The 26,204-nt window shown below is 41.6% G+C and overlaps 1 long non-coding RNA gene across 1 annotated transcript; it reads left to right on the forward strand.

Moving 5' to 3' along the window:
* Window positions 1-4,458: 4,458 nt before the first annotated feature.
* Window positions 4,459-24,979, forward strand: LOC132243956 (uncharacterized). Its single transcript, XR_009455518.1, has 3 exons — window positions 4,459-4,738; window positions 21,281-21,409; window positions 24,519-24,979. It is a non-coding gene; the product is annotated as an uncharacterized LOC132243956 (long non-coding RNA).
* Window positions 24,980-26,204: the final 1,225 nt, after the last annotated feature.

The raw sequence follows: 26,204 nt of genomic DNA on the forward strand, positions 1-26,204 counted from the left end.
TGGACACGAAACCCAGTCTAAGGTGGATATGCTCCCCTATACCTTGTTAATAGAAAGCACTACTCACCAGTGCCCTGGTATAGAGCCTTGCCAAGGGAACACAGGGATCACTGAGGCTCCACCACTGGAAGAAAACCCAGCAGTGAAGGATCAGCCTACCTATGTATGGTTTACAGATGGGAGCTCTAGCTTTGAAAATGGAAAGCGTTTTACTGGATATGGAGCGGTGAATTTAAATAATGATCAGATAGGGGGTCCCTTGCCAGCGGGGTACTCAGCTCAAGCTGCTGAAGTATGAGCCCTGAGGGAACTCCTTGAACAGCATAACCCACCTGAAAAGAAATTGTGGATCTATACTGACTCTGACTTCTGTGCTAAGGCTCTGCAATACTGGATATGTAATTGGAACAAAGCTAATTGGCATGCTGCTGATGGCAAAGAAATTGCACAAAAAAGCATCCATCCTCACTATACAGTCGACATGTTAAAGGTCATCAAAAGGCTGATACTTTAGAAGCCAAAATGAACCAATTAGCAGATGCTACAGCAAAGAGAGGAGCACGGGGAGACATTACTGTGGTGCAAACCCGGTCCTCAAACCACCAAAATTGGAAGATTCAGGAGGAGTATGCTGTTCATCAGGAAACTGGAGAAGTTAGATGGGTACCACCTCCAGAGTATAGAGAGGAAATCATAACTGCTTGTCACAGCCTCAGGTACCAGGCATCTGAAGCCACAACAGCTAGGGTGCAGGAAATTGCCTACTGGCCAGGGATGTCCAAAGATGTGAAGGTGTGGGTGCAGAAGTGCTTGCGCTGTGCAGGGGAGGGAGCAAAACCAAAAGACCCCGGACTCTTTTTCCATCAAAAGTTAGTAGGTCCGTGGCAAAGGATCCAAATGGATTACATTGACAAGCTCCCCCTGCACAGCACGAGGAAACCAGTACTTGCTAGTGGTTATAGACTCCTTCAGCGGGTGGGTGGAGGTATTTCCTCTGCGCACCCACAGTGCTGAAGCCACAGCAAAGAAACTTTGGACAGAGGTAATATGCCGATTTGGAGCTCCTAAAATTATAGACTCAGACCGAGGTCCCTATTTCACTGGGGCTGTTGTTAAACAGCTGCTGCAAGCCTTAGGCATCTGGGCAGGTAGAGCAAATGAATAGGACAATTATTCAGCAAGCTCGGCTGCGGATGGACAGGCAGCTCGAACAGCTTCCCAGGCTTTGGGAAATTGGACAGTCAGTCATGTACCTTAGACTTACCCAAAAGGCACATGTCCTGGAGTCCAAATGGATCGGACCCTTCACTATTATCAATTGATTAAGCCCAACTTTGGTCCAAATTGATAAAGGGGAATCAGGAAAATGGGTACATGTGTCCCAAGAAACTGTTTAAGGGGGTGGAATAAATCTAACCCTGAATCTAGCCTTGTTAATAGGAGTCCTTGTGTCATGAGGAGAGCATCCCAGTGACCCAGCTTGGAGAAAAAAAAAAAAAAAGTGAGCCACCAACCACCTGACCCTCAAGGAACAGGGCAACCAATCTTTTAATCTTGCCGGCCACCCTTCTTGGCTAGCAGGAAGGAACGGCTCTGAGCCATTGGAAAATACGCATCGGACAGGCTGATCAGTGCCCACCCTGATGTTGAGGCAGGAAAAGGCCAAAAAAATCCTCAATTTAGGATGGCCACCCTCCTGTAGGTAACTGCTCCACTTTTGCAGTATAAAAGAAAAGCACACCAAGAATGGAAAATGTTGTGTGCACTGCCACTGCACATGTCAGCATTGCACTTTGTAAATATGAATAATCAGCCACTACAAGGAGTTTTCCTTGGCAGGTTTGTGTGTTTTTCTTTTGCAGAAACCACAGTGTAGTCAAAGGTGACCGACAAACCATGAGGCCTCACTACCATCAGCAGCATCTTCCTCATCACAGCCATGGCAAAAATTGTCTTGTCTGTTTGTGGTGTCTTGTTATATGTTTTGTGTTTGTTTGTTTGGTTTGTTTTAAGTTGTCACAGTTTAAATACATATGATATCAGAAAAATATAATAAGGGTAATTGGTAATACCCACTCTAAAAATTTTACCTGTCTGTGGATCCCAGACCAGAACACTTCTGTCCGGTTGGACTGGAAAGTTGTTCTGATATTTGAAACAAGAGCAGCAATTCTCAAAAGGTTTTATATTCCACTTGGTTAGCAAAAGGATATTTATTAAGGGTCATGTGTACTTTGTTTTTTGGGTTTTGTTTTGTTTTTGTTTTTTCTCTGTACTTCTCTTAAAGATTTAAATGCTATTTAGAATATCAGTATAATAAGATGTGTGTAAAAAAACAACAACAAACAACTGCATTCAAAGTCATATTTTAGTAAGCAAAGAGACAACTATACCATTGTAACTGTTCAAATCAACCTCGTTATGTTATTTTCTCTCTCCCAGCCCCCCAAGGCTTTTCTCTTTCAATATCTTTTAACTGCCTAAGTTTTGTTTTAACTTCAAACCAGCTGAAGATGACACACCTCCTGTCTATATAGCTGAACAATGGAGTTCAAACAGTATAGTGACATCACCCTCATGTAAGGCCGATGTCAAGGGGGGGAATAATGTAGCAGAAAGCTTCTTTTTTCTCTTCCCTGCATTTGCTCTCCCCTCTTTGGATATGTTTCTCTTTTTCTACCTTTTCTTCCTTCCTCTCTCTTTCACTTTAAGATAAGGAATTGTGTTTTAAAATTTGTGTGTGTGCTTTTTGTATCTCCCCTTGTATTTTGGTATTTTTATCTATTTGTGTGCCATGGCATTTGTAGCTTATATCTTATACTCCTCACCTTTCAACTAAATGTGTTTTAGTTTCATAAGTAAGTTATACACTGTAACAATGTTAACAAGGGCAGGAATCAAACTGCCCTTCCCTGTATCAGGCTGGCCCCTGAAAGAGCAAGTGAATCAGTGATTGAATGTGTAACACTGTAGCAGGAGACAGCAATTAACACCTGGGACACTGCAGATCAACCAACAGAAGAATTCAATAGAAGACAATGTAACAACCGGGAAATCTCTAAACGCCACTGATCAAGGGCTAGAAGCCCTGGCCTGAATTAATCAATGCCGGGAACCAACTTTTGGGCTGAATATCTCCAGATCACTCCCAGGGCCCTATTCGAAATTCATCAATGGACTCCCAAACCTGTACGTACATGCGAATGACCCCTGGGACTGACAGATGCCGTCCAGTAGCCACTGAGGAGGGGGGAAGTCCCACGAGGGTTGACGACCCCTGGATTGGGCAAACCTGAAAACTGGGGAGTCACCAAAGTCTGCCAAGGACAGATAAAAAGTAGTGAAAAGTGACCCTCAGGGGCACCCTCTTGATCTCCAACTTGACCAGCACCCAACCTGTCCAGCCAGAAGGACCAGCCGGCGACCCCCTTCTGGAGGATAACACCACACTGAAAGAAGCCTTGACTGGCCATCGACGGCAGACTCCAGCGCTTGTAGGATAGGTATACCTGACTCTGTAGCTTGCTACTGTGTGTGTGTATGGGGACCAGCCCCAAGGTTTATGATTTCACTCATTACAGTGTTTCAATCCACCTAATAAACTAGAATTTTAAGGATCCCAAGTTGGACATTTGTAGCCAACATTAGTACTCCGTCATATTTTGGATTCGATAGATATTAGTGTATTAATTTTGAGTGATGTACTTCTCGAAACAAATAATTAATCGTAGCCCATTGAGAGCATTCCCATGAAGTTTGCAAATGACTATGTTTATCAGGATTTTTATGAGAACACTGCATTTCCATTAAAGAGTACTTTTCACTCTAATCTATCAGAAAATGCAACATTGTTTGGTGTATAAAATATTAAAAAGAGGATCTGAATACTCTTCCTAGGCAAGGAAAATTTTCTGCACAATGAAGAGGGTCTGAGTTGTTCTGGTTTTGTTTTTATTTTTATTTCCAAATAGCTTTGTAGTTAGACAAGTCTTTCTGATTTCTCAAAGTATAACCCAATGGAAGTAATGCACAATAAGAAATATTAAATAGTTGCTATATTCAATGTGGACTAAAAAAAATAACCTTGAAAATCCACAGAGTTGACCCACCACTTGTTTTACTAAATAACATCTTTGATATTTGCAATTTATTTCTCCAGCCCCTTTTCCATTCCAATATTCTGTCTGTAAAACAATGCAATTATGTATTATACAACTTGTTTAGGAGATTCACTCTCACCAAGTCTCAGGTGCTGTGATTATGAAAAAGGAAACTGAAATGTATGGTTCCATTATTCCCAATCTATTCATGAGATATAATCTTGTCTTCTGATAAATGGCTGTCAACAACTACGTCCATGCAATTAGCACTCCTAACCTGGGATTCCCTATTTTATTTTCAGCATCCATGATGGGCCTTATATTGAAACATGCAGTTTATTTAAAATCCTTGAAATCCACTAATGTTTTTATTCCCTAGACTTCATCCCAATGAGTAATAAAGAAACCATTCTCCATCCTCAGAAATTGGCAGGGAAGGAGTTAAACTTCTTCCTTGGGTTAGAATAATGGCCACAGGTGTTCCCTCTGGGGGCTGGAGAGGTGATTTGAACCAGGTGTGGGGAATTTAATTAATTGAGTAGTTTGCTGTGTTTGGAGCTGGAGCTGGAGTGCAGCAGTCTGCAGGAGAGAAGTCCTCAAGTGTTTGCTTTTGATTGCTCTGCAAATACTTTGCCAAGGTGAGGCACAATTTATAATACTGCTGTTGTGATTCAGATTGAAGGAAGCTTGGTTGTGTTTGGACATTAAAGGGCAGGACCTTTTTCTGTTTTGTGAAAATAAATCACAGTGATTTTTCCTTTGAATCTTAGAACTGGAGATCCTGGTTAGCTTTGACTAGCTTGGCATGTACCTAATCAGTTTGGGCCTTAACCTTAGCCTGTATCTGCTGCCCTCCTATTCTTCTCTCGCTTTTCTTATCTCTTCATCCATTTTCTTTTCCTGCACAGTAACTGGTACCTTAAAAAAGACATATTCATCCTTCAGCATTGATGATGGGTGCTCATGGTCCTTGTGGTGTTTAAACAAAACATTACTTGAGGTAGAGATCATAAGAAACAAGTTGAGGATTTATTTGCCACAGTCTATTCATGCACAGGTAAGCTGTGTACAAATCTGCAATTACTTTGTATATGAACACTTTGAGCATACTTTTAAGTTCAGCTCAATGTAATGCAGCTAACTCCAGATATCCTCCAGAACTGTTATGGTTCTGCTTAACCTCAACATTGATTTCCAAGCACTACTGTTACAGTAGGGACTTGGTTTTTTGCTAGTTGAGTTTGGGGGGTGGGATTAAATAAATTTTGCTTTGTTTTTAATTGAGCTGAGCTGCATAGAACCCATGCTGGAGCTCTTTCAAATTGTCCATAATGGAAACCAGTGAAGAGTAGTCAGTATGCTGTTAATTCCCACCCTATCTTCCTAGGCAGGCACACAAGTCCTAAACATTGAAACGTTAAACAGCACGTTTACTACATCAGTACCAGACTTTTGTCTCTCATGTTCTCCAGCATGTCCACACTTCATCTTGATGCCAAGTATAAAAATGCCACCTTTACCTTTTACAGTAGTTACTTTCCCTTTTGGGGTTGGTAGTGCAATTTTCTTAAAACAATTTTTCTTCCCTATCCATATGCTCTTAATTGGATTACCTAAATGAAGGTTGTAAAATTCCCATTTTCGGGCTTGATTTCTTTAGTTATTGTTGTTATGCTTTGCTTTGGAAGGGACAAGGTGCTTTCTCGACATTCAAGAAGGGACACTCCAGGAAAACAAAACAGATGTTAAGCAGGGACATGCACGCACATACATGCACATGCATGCACGCACACATATGCATGGATGTGCAGGCATGCACATGGGGTCTGTGTACAAATCGCCAATATTCACAAAGGCAGCAGAATAGATTTTGAGAGGAGCTGAACACCACAGCTTGCCTTGAATGTTGTTGGACTTGTGTTTGTTGGATACCTTGTCAAGGAATTCACCCAGAGTAGGACTGGTTGACTGAAACCTGACCTGACTTGTGTATGTGGTATGGGAAATGGAATGGTTTGAAGTACATCTGCCTAAGCCTGGAGAATTCAGCCTGGCAGGTGTGGCAAACCTCCTTCTGTGTCTAGAAAAGTGTGGTAGTTAGCTGTGTTAGTCTGAAGTCAGGCAGAAGGCAAGGAAGGGTTGCACCTTCAGGTTTGGGCAGACATTTGCACCTGGTCTATGCTCATTTATCTTCCTGTTAAGCTGTGCTGTGACAGATCAGGAGTAGCAAGCGCACACCCTGGCTGGTGCCAGGAATTCCATGTAGGTAATTTGGGGTGGATAGAGGGCCTAGCAGGTGGAGGGAGGGGAGAAGGAAGGACAGATGACCCTGCAGTGGGGAGGGATGTTGATGTCTGTGTGGGGTTGTAGTTCCAGGGGTGGGGGGATTGGGGAACTAAAAACAGCCTAGTCAGAGTTGGGAGGCAGGTAGGAAGAGTGGGGAAGAGTAGCTGAGCTTTACCAGCCCTGGGGCTGTGCTCCAAACGTGAGCAGACATTCAGTAGACCTAACTAAGCCATTCCAGATCTAAGTTGGTTCGCCTCCACAAGTGAACTAGCTTAGATAGGGCCTGGTACTTTTTAATCCAACTAACGTCTGCGCAGATGGTCATTTAGCTTAACCTAACCCCAGTTCGGCCAATCTAAATGTAATGTCTGCATGTACCCACTGCCCCATGCTGCATGGGGGACTCTGTATGAGCCCTCTCAACCCCCCCTGCCAGGGGTCTGCCCTTTAAGAAAAAAAAAAAAAGCAGAGAAAAGCCCCAGGACTCATCACTCCTGGTGCAACCTCTGGGCTTCGGGGACTTGTGCAGAGCCCCCCACATGGCTTGGGGCAGCGGGGATTGCCCCCTGCCAGCAGGAGCAAGATGAGTCCGGGGTTTCTTTGGGTGTGGGGGGGTGTTTTTCTTAAAGGGCCAGAGCTGGCCTGTGTGGGGCACCCGTGAGGGGGCTAGGGGAGGGGTGGGGATGGGAGAGCCCACCCCATGCAGCGTGGAGCAGTGGGGGGGGGGCAAAGGGGAGTGCCCCCCCCACCAACACCTGGGAGGCCAGGGTTTTTTTCCCCCAGGTGCTGGGAGCTGGGTAGGGCAGGGCAGCCATTGCTGGGCTGGGAGAGTGGGCAGGGGATGGGCCTGGCCTGGATGACTCAGAGATTTGGCCGAATCAAATCAGGACAGTGATTCAAATCACCAAATCGAATCGCTGTCTCCCAAATCAGCCGAATCCAAAGCAAATACTACCCACTTCGCACAGGCCTGTTGGCTAACGATCCCTGCAAGTGTTGGCTTGCTTCAGTATCAGCGCTTGGCTCCTCCAACTGGGAACACTTCTGGTTCCTCTCCTTAGCTGCAGTTTGTTCAGGTTAGTTTGTAGAGTGAATCATTACAATTCAGAAGTGTATTTCTTTAGTGGCTTTAATGTGGCACTTGCATTATGCCTTTGAACAAACAAAAGTGTAAGTTATTACACTTCTTGCACAGCTACACTTTAAAAGACCGCTTTATGAGGAATATATCAAAGGATCACAGCCAAGTGCATGCAAAGTCCCATCAAAGCAAATGGCAGTCAGAGCAAACAGGCGAGGCAACAGGTGCCAGCCGAGGTCTTCTACGATTGATTTTTCAAGTCTGAATTGGCAGCCTCAGACACACTTCCAGCCCCTCCGTGGGGTCATTAGAGTCCTGCTGCTGTTTCCTCCATCAGAGAAAGTGTCCCTAGGACTTACTTAAGATGGCAGCTGTTGGCACTGCTTCAGTACAGGCAGGAAGTCTGCTTTACTGCCTGCTGTCTTAATGACACTATGCACAATGCTACCAAGTGGGGTTAGGAATATGATGTACAGCGACTGACTTTCTGGAATGGCTTCCAGTTTGTCTGGCATGTTTTTGCACTTGCAGATATGTGGTTCTGTGCCCAGGTTTCTGTGCGTCCAAGCTTCTGTAGTGCCTGTTATGTGCATACTGTAGATCCAGACTTTCAAATAACCCCAGGATTCCCTTCCAAATGCTATACCACTGACTCTGCTTATCATGTACATCTGGATCATACTCCATATTCTACAGTAGGTGTAGTCCTAGAAAAGGGGTGTATTCAAAGCCTACTTAAGTGACTGGACGGAGTCTTTTCACTGACTTTAATGAGCTTTAGAACCGGCTCTTACAGTGCTTTCATTTTCAAAGGCATTGAGCTATTGTTGAGGTTCAAGAAAAGCAAAATGCTCTTGCTAATTCCTTGTTTTAGACTCATGTTCTATGTGCTGCATAAGTTCTTAAGCTGAAGGAAAGAACCAATCAAGTCCTATTCTTCCTGTCTCTGAATATCCACTACCACTGGGAAATATTCTATGCTGTGTGGCTAAGAAAAATTCATTCAGAAGGCCATTTCTTTCAAGGCCTTGTTATGATGTTCACTGTTATTTTCAGTATTGCCATTCTAAATCTTCATTCCAGACCTCAAAATAAGCAGACAAGCATATTGGGTGTCTAAATGTGTCTGTTCACGGCTGTTTTAAATGGCTGTGGAAACATTTCTTATGCAGATAATAATAGTGAGTACAGCCAGAGAGGTTCCCTTTCAACTCAGGAAAACACAATGCAAAATATGCAGTTGTTTTAGATATTTGTTGCATTAAGATTTCACAGATAGGAATCCTAAATTGAAGCCTAGATCTTTCTGAGTTTCTGGGTTTATTGTTGACACGGTTATAAATGCACTGTAGAAACTATTTACAGTTCGATTCAAAGTGCTAGTCATTCACTCTCATTTTGCAGAGATACCTGCTCTTATTTTTCCTAGCTTGATCATTGAAGTTGCTGTTTGCAATAATAATAAGACAACCCATTAAAAACTTTGGCATACAGTTTCCATGAGTTCAGACCTTTACTTTCATCTTCTTATCCAGCACCAGGAAATACAAAACTTCCTATCTACTTCAAGCCTTTTTTGTAGCTGGAACTGGTATTTGACATTATATTAAGATGATGGCATGCTACAAATAGGCGTGATTTCTAAATGCCTGTGGCATCTTCATATCCTTCAGGAGTATTTTATATCTGGTGCTTTCTCTCAAAGTTGCAATTTATTCATCTCAGTTCACAATTTTAATTCAAATTCTGCTTTCTCAAGAGCTATGCAGAAATGACCTCTGTCTTAATTCAGGTGATCAGCTACCTTGGGTGACTCCTCACATTATGTGACTTGGTACACTAGCATCTGGAGGACCCGGTTGAGGTCAAGACACATTGTCCAAACCTATAGTAAGAGATGCTTCCTGCTCTCCAAATATTATCATAAGAAGATAAGAGTGCATGGACATAGTATACAATTCAGGCAAGCCCATTACTACAATGAAATGTCCAGTTCTGGTGTCTATATTGAAATGCTGGAAAAGATGGAAGAAAAATTAAGAGTGATTTGAGATCTGGGAAATATTCCAAAATAATGACTGACAGAAGAAGTTGTCTGTTCAGTTTGCTGGAGAAAACCTTAAGAGGTGATTTGACTGTGTTCCATAAGTGTCTTTGTGGGTTTCCTGAAAACAGATTGCTTTTTACTGAGCAAAAAATATAGGTTCAAGATGAGAAATAATGGGTTTTTATTGAAGGGGCTAGGTTGCCATTCACCTGGAGGTCCAGTGTGTTCTTTACCAGTTCCTGTTTTCAAATCAATACTGCACACCTTGGGGAAATAAATTCTATAGTACAACTAATAGGGCTGGAGTCTTACTGTAGCTATTACGATCCAGGAAATGTCTGAATTTTGGTATCTTTTATTAAACCATCTATGTAGCTGGCAGAGAGATGTGACAACCTTTTGGGCACAAATCACCCTTCTTCAGGTCTCTGAAAGAAGCAGACCTTTGGCCCTGTATTTCAATGGTAAGTCATGGGGCTGAGGCCAAAATGATTGTGTAAAAAATCTTTGGTCTCTATTATCTTGGAGGTGTAGCCTTAACATCTAAGAGTCTTAGACACAGATCTTTTTTTGCACAGATCCTCCAATGAATTATGCATGTGCTTGGTTGTGAGTAGTATCGGGATCAATGGGATAACTAGCACCAGTGAAATCATGTGTGCATTTGAGCTTTCCTGACTGGGGCCACAACAGGCACAGGACATACCTGATTTATTTCCATGCTGTTAGTTTTTGAGGAACACGCATGGAAAGCATGAAGCCCCCCACCCACACGTGCCAAGTGCTGGAAATGAGGCAGCTAAGCCTCTTCTGAGTGGCCCTGAGCATGGGGTAATGAGCATGCCCATGAGAGAGAGCAGCTCAGGGTGCTCACTTAGCACCGCAGGGAAGGAGTTAGTTCATACAGAGTGCGCACACAGCAGGGTGGCTTATTTCATCAACCATGGGAAACTGAGGCATGGGGCACTTAAGGACCTCAATTTAGAAAGGTGTTTAAGCATGTGTTTAACACTAAGCAGATTAGTAGTCTTATCTGAGGCTAACACTGCACCAAAGGTGAGGTATGTTGGTAAGATAATTTAGATCCGGAGCTAAATAAATTGGTTTAGTAAACCAGGAGGTCACTGGCTGGATTAGGAAATGAGCCCTGCTATTGTGGGCCCAAATGCACAGCTTCAGCTACCAAATCATCCTCTCATTCTTATAATGTACACAATCAACCAAGTTCAATTCCTTATTGTTCTTTGTTGCTTGTGATGGCTTTTGTCCCAGCACATAGTCCAGGGATCGCAGTGTGGGCAGTGGTTGATTTTAAGTAGAAATGTTTTTCAGCATTGTTTATAGTGTTGGGGAAGAATGTAAGTCCCCGGGTGCGTTGGGCAGAGGCTCAGAGGAACCACAACATAAGTTTAAAGACTTGATTTATTAAAGAATGCATTCTGAATGGACAACTGCCCCACAGGGGTATTGCCTGTTGCACATCTCAAATTACACAAAGCATTATATGGGAAACATGACGATATCATCACAGCAACAGCTTCACCAATCAACAATTGCCACTTGCTGCTAATTTAAATTTCCCTTCCTGAGTAACTTAGGGCTGATAAAAGCCAGGTAATTCTAGTTGCGCTGGCCCTACTGTTTCAAATTATGTCTTTCACTTTCTGATAGCTTATGCAGCATACGTGGTCTGTTTGCTTACACATAATGGTGATGAAAGTTTCTATTGTTCTCCTCCAATAGCACAGTAAAATCTTTCTTTATTGACTACTGGTGGAACTAGCCAAAATTGCTTTCCTGTTAGAGATCGTTTTAAAAGACCAAATAAAATTACAGTATAATCATGGTTATTCAAACTGCATGGCTCTCATGTGTTCGACTTTCAGATTCAACCCTAATTGGGAATACCCTCTAGAATATCATCTTTTCCTTACTGCCACCTTTTTAAATGGGTTTTGGAGCCACCCCGTAGATTGTAATAGCATATGGTGTATTCTGTTCTTGAAGCCTACAAAGCCATTCACCAACTTTGTTCTCTCTGAGCCCAGGGGTTTGATTCAGTGCTTCACCACATAGAAAGACAGCATAAAACACATAACCAAGGGCAAACCAGGGTCTGTGGTGAAGTAGAACAATCACTGTGCTTTTCTGATCTTGGACTTCCTTATGGGCTGAGAGAGACACCAGCACAGATGACAGAGCCCATCTAAGAGTTGTCTCCTTGAGCTGCCTTTCGATCCTCATGGCTGCCTGAAATCTCTGCTGTCCGGCCCGCTGAAGACTCTTCCCCTGATGTTTCTTTATGCTGGAGCATTTGAGGGAGATGCTTGGAGGACATCCATGCACCTCTCTTAGGCTGAGCCCATGCCATCATTTTTAAGGAGTGAGGAAAAGTCAGGGAATGAAGATCTCACTTCACAGGGCATTTAGATTATAAGCTTATGCAATTCAGTGGAGCTTTTCTATAAAGGAGATGCTTATTCAACATACAGCTTGAGTAAGTATTTAAATGGGTACAGAATGACTTGGTTGGTAAATGCACTGTTTGCTTAATGATTTCTGTCTGGTGAGGTCTGGAGGCCAGTTATATAAAGAGTATCAGCACATTACTCCAAAATCCATGAGTTGACAACAAAGTAATGGGAAAAAACAGACTGTCAGATCTGCGTCCCTTCCAGTAGACCCTTTTGTTCTTTAAGGAAGCGTTTATGCTGAGTGTTTGTTTTTTGTTGGGTTTTTTTTGCAAAGCAAATGCATCTTATTTAGTTGCCCAAATTAGAGCTGCTTGATACTTAAATGAGAATGCTGTGAGTTTTTGAAGATCTGTACCAAAGTATGGAGTGCAAGAGGTGCCTAATTTTGAATCACTGATGTGAATGGCAGGGCATACACAAGAGTAGATGTACTGTGCACATTGTCGGTCTGTTTGCATTGAATACAGGACCCAGTTAGCTTCTTTCCCAGCCATTTCATAGAATCATAGAAAATTAGGGTTGGGAGGGACCTCAGGAGGTCATTTGCTCAAAATGTATTTATTTAGCCCCAACTAAATCATCCTACCCAAGTCTTTGTATAGACAGGACTTAAAAACCTCCAATGATGCAGAGTCCACAACATCTCTGGGTAACCTGTTCCAGTGCTTTACTACCCTCCTTGTGAAAGAGTTTTTCCTAATATCTAACCTCAAATTCCCTTGTTGCAACTTGAAGCCATTGCTCCTTGTTCTGTCATCTTTCACTGCTGAGAACAGTCCGGCTCCATCCTTTTTGCAACCACCCTTCTGGGAGATGAAGGCTGCTATCAAATCTCCTCTCACTCTGCCCTTCTCCAGATGAAATAAGACCAGTTCCCTGAGCCTCTCCCTATAAGTGATGTGCCCCAGCCCCCTAACTCTTTTCATTACCCTCTGTGGGGCTCTCTCCAGTTGTTCCACATCCTTTCTGTAGCCGGGGGATGGAAGCAAAACTGGACACACTACTCCAGATATGACCTCACCAGTTGTGAATAGAGGGAAGAATCACTTCCCTCAATCTGCTGGCAGCACTTCTACCAATGCATCTGTGTGTGCCATTAGCCTTCTTGGCAACAAAGACACACTTTCTGGCTCATATTCAGCTTCTTGTCCATTGTAACCCCCAGGTCCTTTTCTGCAGAGCTGCTGCCCAGCCAGTCAGTCCCCAGCCTGTACTGGAGCATGGGACTGTTCTGTCCTAAGTGCAGGACTTTGCACTTGTCCTTGTTGAACCTCATGAGATTTCTTTTGGTCCAATCCTCCAGTTTGTTGAGGTCTCTCTTAATCCTAGCCCTACCCTCCAGCATATCTACTGCTCCCCCCACCTTGGTGTCATTTGTTGGTTGCCCCTAACATACCATTTGTACATGAGGTTATGATTGCAGTCTATTTAAAGTATATGTGCATATATTTGGTTGTAAGCCCTGTTCCTGAAAGTGCAAAAGCATATGAATAGCTTTGCTGGAGGCTGATACCAGATATCACTTTTTTGGGAGCCAGTATAATCCAATTTTAGCTATGTTGCTACACTTTAAATAATCAGAAACAGTTTTTCATTGTTTTTAAGCCACTGAACGTGAGAAGCAACAGGGGGTAGGTAGGTCTTTCTACTGTATACTGTGACAAAATAGTTAACATATACCAAAGCTGTGTTTGGAGGAAAAAAGGAAAGCTGTATTTGGACTGTTAATAAAAATGAGCAGCTAAAATAGAGAGAGGAGAATATAGACTCTAGGACTGCGAAGAAGTGTGACACTCTCCTCTCATCCGTTATTTTCACTGGACTGGTGTTCTTTGGGAATATGAAAAATGAAGACCAAACCTGAGGGAATGCAGGTGGTGAACTCATCAGGGCTTGGTTCACTTATGTGCAGGCCATGATGATATGCCTTAGAATAAGTAGCACTTTATCATGTTCCCTACCTTTTATATAGCACTTTTCCATTTTACAAAGGAAGTCACAATCTTTTTCTTTGTTATAGCTGGGGAAACTGAAGCCGAGGGATATGAAATAACTTGGCTCAGTTGACCAGGTGGGTCAGTAGCAGAGATGAGAATATACATGAGGCCTCTGGAGTCCTGTAATTTTTCCCTTAGGTTCTGTTACTTCTCTTAAGTGGTGCCTTCTTGAACTCTTGCCTGCCCAGAGGGTAACTTTCTTGTGCTAGTGAATGTCATAAACAACAATAGAGAAAGAAGGCATTGAAGATACTATGCATTTTGTTATGCTTTTTGTGGTCCACTTCTGGGTCTGCCGCCGAGCACGCTGGAGAGCCCCCCGTGCTCCTGTGAGATGCCCCATCCACCCCACCAGTGCAGCGTTCACAAGTTGTGCCTGGGACCTCAAGGTATGTAGAAAAAGCATGTAAAGCTGTATTGATGTCCAAATCACTGATTTTCTGAATTGGAATTGAATCTTCATATTTAGGTTCAACCAAATCGAATCGGGACAGTGATCTGAATCACGAAATCACTGTCCCCTAAATCCAGCTGAATCCGAATCAAATACTGCCTGCTTTGCACACCCCTACTCTTTGGTATAGTTTTATTTGTTGTATTTTTTTTCTTCTGGTTAATGGGAATAAACTTAAACCACAAAACCATACCGATGGCCACCAAGAAGTTGTCAACTGGTATATTTTGAAGAAAAACCTCTGCTGAAAGCTTTGAGGATATTTTAAGGCTGTCATTTTACTTCTAGGAAACTTTATCCAAAGGATGAAATCCTGGTTGCATTCAAATCCATGCTAGTTTTGACTTTGTCTTCTATGAGGCCAACATTTCAGGTAGGAATAATTGAAATTGGTGGAAAAATTCCCAGGCTTGCTTCATCATGCTGCCAATTGGTATGAATCTCAATTTTGTACACACGGAGACCTCTGCCCCATACACGGAGAGCACCAGTCAGTCGCTTGATGTAAATCATGTCTGGGCACTGTTCCACTGATTTCAATTAATGGTTATCACATTGGTTAGACTAGTTATGCAAACAGTGGTCTCCATGTTTAACTGTTTATTTGCAAGAGTAAAAAGGCTTAGAATATTTCAATCTAACTTCTTCTAGGCAGCATGGCCTCTTTGGAAAAAAATGTTTAGCCAACCACTTGCTTAATTTTCACTTCAAATTGTATTTATATATATTATAGTGTGTATATCCTCTTAAAATTTCAAACTCAGTATTATATTATAGGTTAACAGCATGTCTTGCTCTGTGTAGGTATTTTAAAAGTTGAATGATAAAACAAGTTCCATCATCTCAAAGGGACAGTCAGCCACCTTAGAGACAAATTGATTGCTGCTCCATTTTTGTGCTTGTGTCAGCTAACCTTGGCAAACGGAATCCTACTTGTGTTGGGATGAAACTTGTAAATCTCCCTTCACACTCACACTCATGTCCTCTGGGTTGAAATTTCTTCCAGGACCAGGGTTCAATATTTCCCCCTTTCTTTTCCTTGCCTTTTTCTCCTCTTCTTTAGGTTGCAAGAAGTTAAAGCTTTTATACATAGGAAAGCTTATTAAGACAGCCCTGAGTTGCACATTCCTTTGGTGAAAGAAAGCCTAAGTCAAGAGCCCTAACTTGAAAAAAGGAATTATTTCACTGCGGGACATGTTCAAACATTATTCCAGACAAGACTTTGATAGTATTCAATGACAGTGGAAAAACCCCACAGTTTTAAAAGGCCTTAAAACTCTACAGGAATTAAGCATTAGAACACCATGTAAGAAACACGTTAGAAGTAAGGGTAGTTTAAAATGATCGGACACAATGTTTTTTCCTTCAAAAAACACTTTGTAGAAATAAAAATTTTCACGCTCAGTGAAACTTCATCTAAAAGAACCCAAAACAAGGCATTTAATATTGAAATGTTTGGATCCAACTTTTTCAACTCTTCACATATATATATATTTTTTTATATAATGTAAGCTGTAATGGAAAACAAACTTGAATTGTGAAGGAACATTTCAGTTGACTCCAAATGAAAACTTTCATTTCAAAAGATGCTTTGTTTTAATTCCAGTTCAGAATAGAAACCTTTAAAAAAAAAAATACCCCCTAAGCAGAAATATCCCAGTTACTGCACATCTCCAGTAACTGGCATAAAGCTCGTTGTTCAGATGGATATGCTTTAGGGCACCAATAAATTGAATTATGTTAAAGAGGCTGAACAATGTCTTCTAGGCAGAGTGGGGAGCCCATATGCTTGATTCCTTGTTTTGTTAGGCCTTGGTTTGTTTTGTTGCATATTCATCCTTCATCTTGTGGTCAATTTGCTCTCTGTTTATCAAAGCAATTAATATTTAAACCCAGGCGTGCTCCTTTATAGCTCATTGCATCAGCGCAGCAGTCTGAATTCTGAATTTATAAGAGATGCTCATCACTGCACAGAATTCTGGGATAAGTTGATTTCACCACTGCTTCCCCTACCATTTTCCCTTGGAGAGTACCATAGTAAAAGATAACCTAATGGGGCAGGGGCATCCAAGGCATTTTGTCTTTTCGTTGTCCTGCTGAATGTGCACTCAGTTATGGCTCTTGTGTCCCTGGGCAGTTTATATGGAGGCGCTTGAGCTGCCCAATCAATGACCCCCTCTCAGGCTAGCTGGCTAATCCCAAAGGAAAGATAGAGACTAGTACATTTGGAGCCAGCTTGACTGCAGGAGCTGCTGGTGTGAAGAAGATCTTAACTCCATCTGCCTTTCAGGGCTCCACTTGTGGACTGGTTGCCAATGAAGGCTGGAGAGCCCAGTCCATACTGCCATGGCATCTGCCATTCGGTAGCGTTTCCTCCACCAGGGATAAAGACTCGTACCTCCCCCCAAAGTTGCTTGGTCTCCAAAGCCATTGGCAACATAGAGGTTGCTAAGTTATTTCCCACCACCCAGCATTGTGTTGACAGCTGCAGGTAGTACTGTCTGCCATCATCATGCGATCAGGCTATTTCATGAGTAATACTGGGTTAAGTGTAGTCCTCCATTGCACGTTTCCTTGCCGGTATCATGCTGGCAAGATCTTGCTTTTTGCCTAGTGCAGTGAGGGTGTGAAGCTCCTGTTGAAACAGTTTTGGGCAGCTAGAAATGACCTTTGCTGCTGCTGGGACTGGAGAGGAGAGCAGCCACCTGTGACTTGGGAGCTCAGTTAGGTAACTAATCATGATTGACAACTAGAACCTAGTCTCCAGCAGCAGGGAGAGCTAGGAATAACTAGGGGGGAGTAGCAATCCTCTTCTACGCACTTGCTAAGTGAAATCTTTTTTTCATTGTGAACCTTGGTTGAAGTTTGAACAAAGAAACACCATTGTATTGTATTATTCCTACTTTATGTAGGTGCTTAGAGCTCTTTTGCAACAGGAAACAGACTTCATCTTTATTTAGTTTGTTCTGTTAAAAAAGACAATCATATGTTTTATTTGGTTTAAAAAATGCTGTGACTAGAACTTTTTTCCATGCTTGGAACACTTGGAGAGTGATTAGAGAGAAGATTTTATTTTTTTTTACTCATTTTACTTTTTTCTATCTTGAGTTGAGATGCAACAGTTTCAAGGCACAGTATCAAGTCTCAGCAAGTGAAATAGAAAAAGGAACAAAAATATGCAAAGGCTAAACACTTGCACCTTTTGTGTATGTGTTATATATTACACACCTGTCTGTCTCTATAGACTCATACATAAGGTTTCATATAAATCTTTGGGCTTGGACTTGATTCTCCTGTTGTTTATACTGGGGGGGGGGGGGAAGAAAGGAGAGTAACTCAACAGAAATAAAGGATTTACATCAGTGTAAACCCTGAATAGGGCCCCCCTTGTGTTTAAAGGGAGGGAGTAGGTTACTGGAAAATGGCTCAAGTTTTCCTACTAATGCTTCAAACTAGTGATGGAAAAAAGGGGTCAATGTAGTGAAGGAAATCATACAAAGTGGAAGGTGTATGTGATGTGGAAGGTTTCAAAGTCTTAATGGCTTCTTCGTCTCTATATAGCATATAACATTATGTTGCAATATAATAAATGATAGGGCACTCTCTGTATTCTCTCTGTGTAACGGGCAAGGATTTTTTATGTCATGCTTCATTCACAGCCTGCTACACTGATGTCACAGAGCCAGCATCTATGCTTACACAAAGGGAAGAACAACAATCTTTTTATTGCTGTTAAGCAGATTTACCACAAATTCCTTTTCCACTACAACATCAAAACACCAAGAACAAGGCCACATTCCCTTCAAGGAAATGGATGGGGAGAGAGGAGAAGAAATGCCCTGTGCACGTTGTCATTTGTTTTAAACAATTTTGTCCAGGCATTCATGTTATATTCAAGGCTGTAAGGCTAGGGACAGACACTACACATAAACCAGTTTAAGTGTTCACAAACTGGTTTAAATCTGTAACAAAATGGATAATCAGTGTACTTAAACCAGTTTGAAAATGGCTGAAATGGGTTTGAAATAAACCTGGTTGAATGTAGTTTCAGACTTAACAGATTTGGATCAGACTGGTTCATGCAATGTCTGTTCCAGACCCCTTGCTGGTTTAAGGTAAATCAGACACCCCCAGCATCCTGGCATGCTCTCTGGGCTAGGTGGAGCTCTCTGCTGCACAGTAGGGCTGGCCCCTCCCCTCTGCTCCCTGATTGGAGCTTGGCACAGACTACAGGCATCTGTCTGGCTTCCCCTTTGCCACTCCCTGCTAAGCAGGGATTCTGCCATCCCTTACGCAGACACACAGCATTAGCTAGCAGACCACATGCTGGCTGTGGTGCGTGCTGTGGCAGACCGGACAAAGGGAGAATCAACAGGTAGCTGGTAATGTCCCTGTGTTGTTTTCTTAAGGAGGTGGTGAACACCGAGTTAGAGGAGATAAACACTGTTATCAATTCCTGGCTGGGCACTTCTCTAAAGCTGTCCTTCATTATCAAAGACCACAGACACTGCCAAACAAAATTTAAATGTTGCCTATTAAGAATGCTTATTGAAATGCTGAAAGGAATGTTAACTTTCTGTCCACATTTTAATGAAGATTAAAAATACAAATGCAGATCTGATTTCTATTATTATCAATCAAGTTGGTAAACTCAACATCTGAGCTGTTCAGAAAACGGATCTTTTATCCTAAGTCAGGGTAAATAAAAAGCATTTATGAACTGTTTCTCGTGACAAAATTCCAAAAAAATAAGGGGTCAATTAAAATGCATCATTTTACTACAGTATATGCATTTCATTTTAGTTTCAACATTTTTAATAAAAACATTTCAAAGAGTTCTCATATGAACAAATGTTTTGTCTAAAAATATTTGAAGGAGATGTTATAAAATACACCTCTAACATATTTTTCAAAGAGGAGTTTTGTCAAATTAATAAGACTTCATGAAACCAATCTGTTTTCTCATAATCATAGGGCATTTCTATCAAAAATGGTTTTGAGGAATTTTTTTCTGCCTGGCTCAACTTAGAACTCTGCTGACTGACATTTCTAGGGCAGTTAGCCTCTGTCATTTTACCCATTCCAGCAAGGGGTCTGGGACAGACATTGCATGAATCGGTTTGAGCCGAATCAGTTTAGTCTGACACTACATTCAACAAGGTTTATCTCAAACTGGTTTTGGCCATCTTGAAACTGGTTTATGTGCATTAAACATCTGTTCTGTTACAGGTTTAAACCAGTTTGTGATCACTTAAATTGGTTTATGTGTAATGTCTATCTCTAGCCAAAATGATTTAAATTAAACCAATTCAATTTCTATGTGGCGTCAAGACCTTAGGGGCTGTAAAAAATATTAATTGGTCAATCTGGTGGATTTAATAATATTGAAGGAAACTTTCCTATTGATAGTATTCAGAACATGTTAATACCAGCGTGTGACAGTTCAGAATGTATAGCCCATTTGTTAAGAGATCTTGAAAATACCCTTGACAATGTTGAAACCATTGCAACTGGTGAGCGAATGGAGTTGCATTTGTTATGGATTTATATTAAATATCAGACAGAATCCCATTGCCCCAAATCACAACATGGCAGGGCATTTTTTCTTTCCTGCTAGTCTCCTTAGACTTCTCTCAGAAGAGTTTGCAAATCACCCTTGCCAAAACAGAGTAAATTCATCTTTACTCTAGTTTAAAAATTAATGGGATACAGTGTGGGGGGGGGGGGAGTATACAGGAGCTTTCTAGGCTTGAGGTTTATTTTTTCTCTTGTTATTTACACTTCTTTCTGAAGATGTTTCATCAATTTAAAACATTCATTTTAGTCCTACTATATAAATGTTTCTGGCTGCGTAAAAGAATATGATTGTAAACTGTTTCTTACTAGCCTCTCAGTGACTCCAAGCCACATACAGAAAGGTTAGCTTTCTATAAATGAGGAGTCCCTGATCGGACGTGAGGTTTGGCTAATAACTTTTCTTAAACTCAATTTGGTTGGACTTATGGCCTCTACTTCCTTTGAAGGCAATGGAGCTGCAGATGCTCAACAGAGGTGCCTAAATAATAGAGCTTTGTTTTGAGTTGACTCAAGGTTTCTTATTTACTTTGAGATAAAAATACATATCAAAAGGGAAGTTGAAACGTTGTGCTCCAACAACGGTGAAACAAATTATTTTTAACCTTTCAAAATCCCCCAACCCACACACTCCTTTTTTGTGTGTCCAAAACTAGTAACCTGATATGACCCCAATTCACAAAACGTTTTGCCCTATCCCAAACTGCCTGTTTTTGGCAAAGTATTCACTCCAGGTTTAGACTAATATAGCTACATTTTTAATCTAATGAAAGTCAAATTTGTCATTCTTGCTCCTTTTGCTATCCTTTTTCTACGTTTCCGTTTGACAGTGGCACACTGGATGAAGTGTATTTTTCTTTGCACTTAATAATAAATCTCACGATATTTTATTGTTTTCTATTGATTTTTGGATCTTCTTCACTTTTTGCCAATTCTCTCCCCAAAGCATATTTTCTCATGGTTCTGTTTTAAAGAAAATAACTTACTGACAGATAAAAATATTTTACCTGCCTATATGGTGCTAGGATTGGTATATTTTAAACTGAGACTGTTTGTTGTTTTCTGACGTGAGCTGCAGTTTTTCTTCCTCTTGAGTGTGCACACACAATAGGAGAAGAATTTATTGCCATGTAATTCTTTACGTAGATTGGCTGTGTGTGTGTGTGTGTGTGTGTGAGAGAGAGAGAGAGAGAGAGAGAGAGAGAAAGAGAAATAGACGGATGGAATACTGATGTTGTTTTTTTTTCTTTTCCTTCTCTAATGACAGGATGCTGATTCTACACAAGAGGCCTCCCTTTGAACAATTAATAGATCCCCAAATACATGGATTTCAGTTCTCTTCCTCTTCCGCTTCTTCCAGAAGACCATCTTCTTTTTGAGCGTTGCTGCAGGAAAGGTATGTGCGTACACATGAACAACACTGAATATTTGAAAACAAATGCCTGGACAAGAGAAGAGTTCAGACTTGTGTGGGAACAGATATGTCCCTGTATTCACTCCTCATCTACCTTTAAGCCTACCTAAGTACACATGCAATCAATAATGTTTCGTTAGGCAACCTTTGTCTGTCAGAAGGCAAAGAGAAGGCAAAATCAATGAAAGAGTCATTTAGTAGAAAGTGATGCAGCCCTTGTTAGAACACCTCCTCAAGTGTAATGAAGTTATGTAGTGTGGGTAAAGAGTGAGGGCCAGGTTGTTTTTTGAGTTACCAAAGTGTAAATTAGAACCAACTCTGTGAAAGCTGTTTTGCATAAAGGGACTCCTGGCCCGAGGGGCACTCAATGTAAACAGTTAAAATAGGAGAACTGGGAGCGGGCAGTAAAGTCACATAGCTGAGGTCAGAGAGAGCACCTATGCACGAGCGTGGAGGCTGCTCTAATGCACTGAAATTCCAGCGTGTTGGAACATAGCAAGTACCTCACTCACTAGCCTCCTGCTTCTCCTGAATCGGCATCCTCACACTTGATAATGATGGTGGGGTGCTTGAAGTAAAGTTCATCGAACATACTTTAGTTCAAGTGCTCCCACCACCATTGTTAAGCATGGGGGCACTGATACAGGAGATCCGTGGCACTTTTAATTGGAGCGGATCTCGGAGCCACTTTAATTAAAGCATCCCTCACCTCCACCACTGAAGCACGTGTAAAAGTGCCTATAATGTATCAGGGTTGAAGCTGGGGCTAGAATTAGGTCCCTGAGCAGAGTATTCCCAGGAGCAAACTGATTTTAAAAATATGAGAATAACACTTGTGTTTTATGGCTAAATAAAGACAGTCAAAAAGCCCAAGGCTGAATTGATTAAATCTTTGTAGGTTAGTCTAAGCTACATAGATTGAACTGATAAGCAAATGAACAGACATTCACTTCTGATTCCAGAAATGCAACTCTTTGCCTGCAGTAGCCCAACGCACTAGACTACACCTCCCTGCTCAGCTGGAGCAGACAGCTTGAACCAAGGCTAGGCTGTCCACCCTGTGATGGGGGAGGGGAGGATTTTTTAGGGGAGGTGCAAACCATCCTGGGATGCTGGTGAACTGAGAGTTGACTTGATTCTGGAGAGGATCTGGGACAGAAATTCAATAAACCGATTTAACCAAAATTAGTTGAGTCTACTACTATATCCATCCAGGTTTATCTTAAACTGGTTTCAGCCATTTTGAAAGCAGCATATGTGTACTGCACTTGTGTAACGTTACAGATTTGAACCAGTTTCTGATCACTTATGCCGGCTTATGTGTAATTCCTATCCCTAGCCAAGATTTGTAAATAAGTTGGCAAGCCGCCACCAACCATCTCCTTTTTTCATCAAGGACCCTCATTTGTGACCTTCCTTAAAAAATGACAATATCTGTGTTTGGGCAATATCTAATGCTAGATCCTGGTTAGGGTCTCTGCTACAGTATCTTATAACACGGTACTGCATAGTCACAGTTACACCACCATCTCCAAATGGCAGTGCTCCTAGTGTGAGGGTAGGGGGAGAGTTGTGAATGACACAATCCCTCCCGCGTTCTGATCTACTCGATAAGTACTCTTTCCTTCTATCATACCCCTTTGATTTTTCCTATAGCTTTGGTAAACTTTCCCATAGCATTTAGTTTTAGTCTTCATTTTTACTTGTCAAGGTAAGACATGCCTTGGAAAGCACTCTTGGGACTCTCATTAGAGGCAGGAGAATTAAGCATGTGCATCTGAAAGCAAAACCAGGGCCCAAGTTAGTGGTTGCTTTCTGTAAAGTTTTGGAGGTGAAATCACCCAATTGAGATCAAGGAAGCTTAGACCTGGCTCCCAACCAAAAAGCTCTCAAAGCAAAGCATCCCAGGAGGATAATGTTTTCAACCTTTCAAATCTCAAATGGTTCACTGCACTTCTAAATACAGTCTCCCATCAAAATAACCTCCTATATAGAACGTGTTGAACTGAAATAAAAAAAGTAGTTTTCCTGTACAAAAATCAGACAATTGATTGTGGCCTATAAAGCTGCCAGTTTATAGAAGATTTGCTTGTTGAGTATTTTGAATGTACCACTAAGTACAATTCAGGTTTCCAGGTACAGTCACAGACACTTAGTGCGACTGAACAAATGGCATGTTTTAAACAAGGTGGAGCAATTCACCATGGCTCCAAAAGAGACCCCACTGTAAGCTTTGAATTGACATCGATAGGTCTGGCCAATTAAAGCTTTATGATGATGATTGCATCAGCCCCATCAGCCAAATTTATTCCGTCTCCTTTCAGCATATCACAATTTGAAGCTCCAGGATTTGGTCAATGAAATGCTTCTCCCACTAGCAATGCTGATCTTTGGGAACGTTGCTTCTCAGTCAGTATGTTAAGCTCTCAGTTGACATCACAAAAGGCAGGCAGAATTAGTGAATAGTGTTGAAAAATGGATTGCAATCTAAAGCACATATATGCATACGTGTTTGTGTGTGTGCTTTAGATTGTAATCCATTTTTCAACACTATTCACCAACCCTGTCTACCTTTTGTGATGTCCATTGAGAGCTTTAACTCACTGACTGAGAAGCAAGATTCCCAAAGATCAGCAAATACCAGACCTGTAAGGATGAGAGGTGTGCATGTTATAGCTAGGTAGATAAAATAAACATGCACACTGCTCTTCTACACCTCTCATCCTTAAAGGTCTGATATTTTTTGTCAGGTCCTTGAAATCTGATAGACAAATGCATGCATGTCAGTTAAGATAGGTGCATCATTATCATCACTGTAAGGAAATTGTGACAATTTTGGACAAATGATCCAGTAACAGGCTGCCAACCAGAGAAGGTTGAGCAATGCTGATCTAAAGCATGCTAGGATCAGAAATGGTGTCCTTTATATCCTGTTTTTTGTTGTTTGTTTTTGTTTTTTGAAGCTTTTAATGGGGAAAGGTCTTGTGTGCTGAAATTACTAGCTCTGCCCACCCTGCTTTCTTTTCCTCCTTGCAAGTATTGCAATTTAAAAAGTCAGTGCTGCCTCCCCTGCATTTCATCTCCCCATTAGGTGGGAGACTTGACCAACTGACCTTCTAAATCAGCTTGCACAAGAAACAAGGTGAGACAGTAGGAGAAAGGAAACCAGAATATTTCAGTCTACCTACAAATTGTATTTCTACACAAACTTACTGCTTAAATAAGAACAGCACTCTTAATTTAAGTGCATCCAAATGAGTGTAACCCAGACTGCAAGAGGACAATGAATTGCCTTTGTCTCCACCAACACACTTGGTAATCCAATTAAAAAATGTACGTGGAAGATTTAACAGAAGTAAAGAGAAACTTTTTTCCAAAAACAAGTCTGCTGAAGACAAGGAGTAAGGTTGGACTCATCAGAGTAAGTGAATCAAACTTTTCCTTCTGCTCCTTCCAGGTTCAAGTGCCTAAAAGGGTGCTTTGCTAAACTCTGTATTCTCTAATTGAAATAAAAATTGTTCACCTTCATGCAGAAATTAGTAGGTGAAATGTTCTGCCCTGCGTTAGGTATGCACTAGAGTATATTGTTATAACCATATCCTCTGGGCTTTAAAATCTGCAGTCTCGGTGTAGTGCTATTCACTGGAGTGATGGTTTAGTGATGACTGTCTGAAGAAGACCCTCCAGCAACAGTTATTTATAGCAGCGTGTAGGGTCACCCTCCTTTTGCCTACACTCCTAACACCATACTTCACAGGCTGCTTATGGGGGTGATGCACAAACACTTTTAACATGAAGTACTTGAATTCTGCAGCCCATGAGAGGCTGTGTAAAGATTTTTTTATACCACCACAACTACAGCAGGTACCTAACCCCCTTAGGTTCATCTGCAAATCCTTACCTATATTGCTGCTATGAAATCTTTTCACCCACCTCTGAAGTTCTGTAACAAGAGCCTTATGGCTAATGAAGTTGTCCAGTAAACACTTTTATTTTTCTAATACATGCTGTAACTATTTCTATAGTATGGGAATGAAGTGTGTTGGCAGCAGATGTAAAGAATCCCATTACAGTCTCAGGGGTACGGTTCAGAGGTGGTTAGCTACATTAGTCTGAAGTCAGGCAGCAGACGGCATTGTAGCACCTTTAGATACTAACTGGTTCAGTGGCACCTGCTTTTTTAGGCAACCATCTATTTTGTCAGATGCTACAAATGGGCTCAGGGAAGGGTGGTGTGAGCCTTGCTCATTGCTCAAAGGCTGCCTCCAGTCAATCCAGCTGCAAATAAATAGCTGGTCATGCAGGTCGAAAAGTGGAAAGTAGGCAGATGTAGTTTTAGCCACATCACTGTCCTGTGCTGTTGGCTACAGAAAGTCATGTGTTGTAAGCATGCCAGCCCGATGGGATGCTAGCCTCCATCAGACTTGCATTTCCTTACAATAAGATTTCTGTAGGAAAGTGTTGGTTTTCCATTCTTCACATATTATATAGGAATTTTCTGAGAGGACCTACAATGGTGTCCCCCTACCCCCACATAAAGTTTTTTGTTTTTTGTTTTTTCAGCCTTAGATGTTAATAAGTCAATTGTTGGAACTAAACCATCAGTGCTCCTGGTCGGGGAAGGCTTTGTACATCCTGAAACAGAACAGGATTAGCGTGAGTGCGTGCGCAAATATATTTTAAAGCTAAGCTTCTCAGCAACACCTGCTGCACTATACTGCATTGCACAATTCTCTTGCAACAAATATATCCTCCTTCCAATATTTTAGCATCTCTG

This window comes from Alligator mississippiensis, chromosome 11, assembly GCF_030867095.1.
Source record: "Alligator mississippiensis isolate rAllMis1 chromosome 11, rAllMis1, whole genome shotgun sequence".
In the NCBI taxonomy this organism is placed as follows: Eukaryota; Metazoa; Chordata; order Crocodylia; family Alligatoridae; genus Alligator; species Alligator mississippiensis.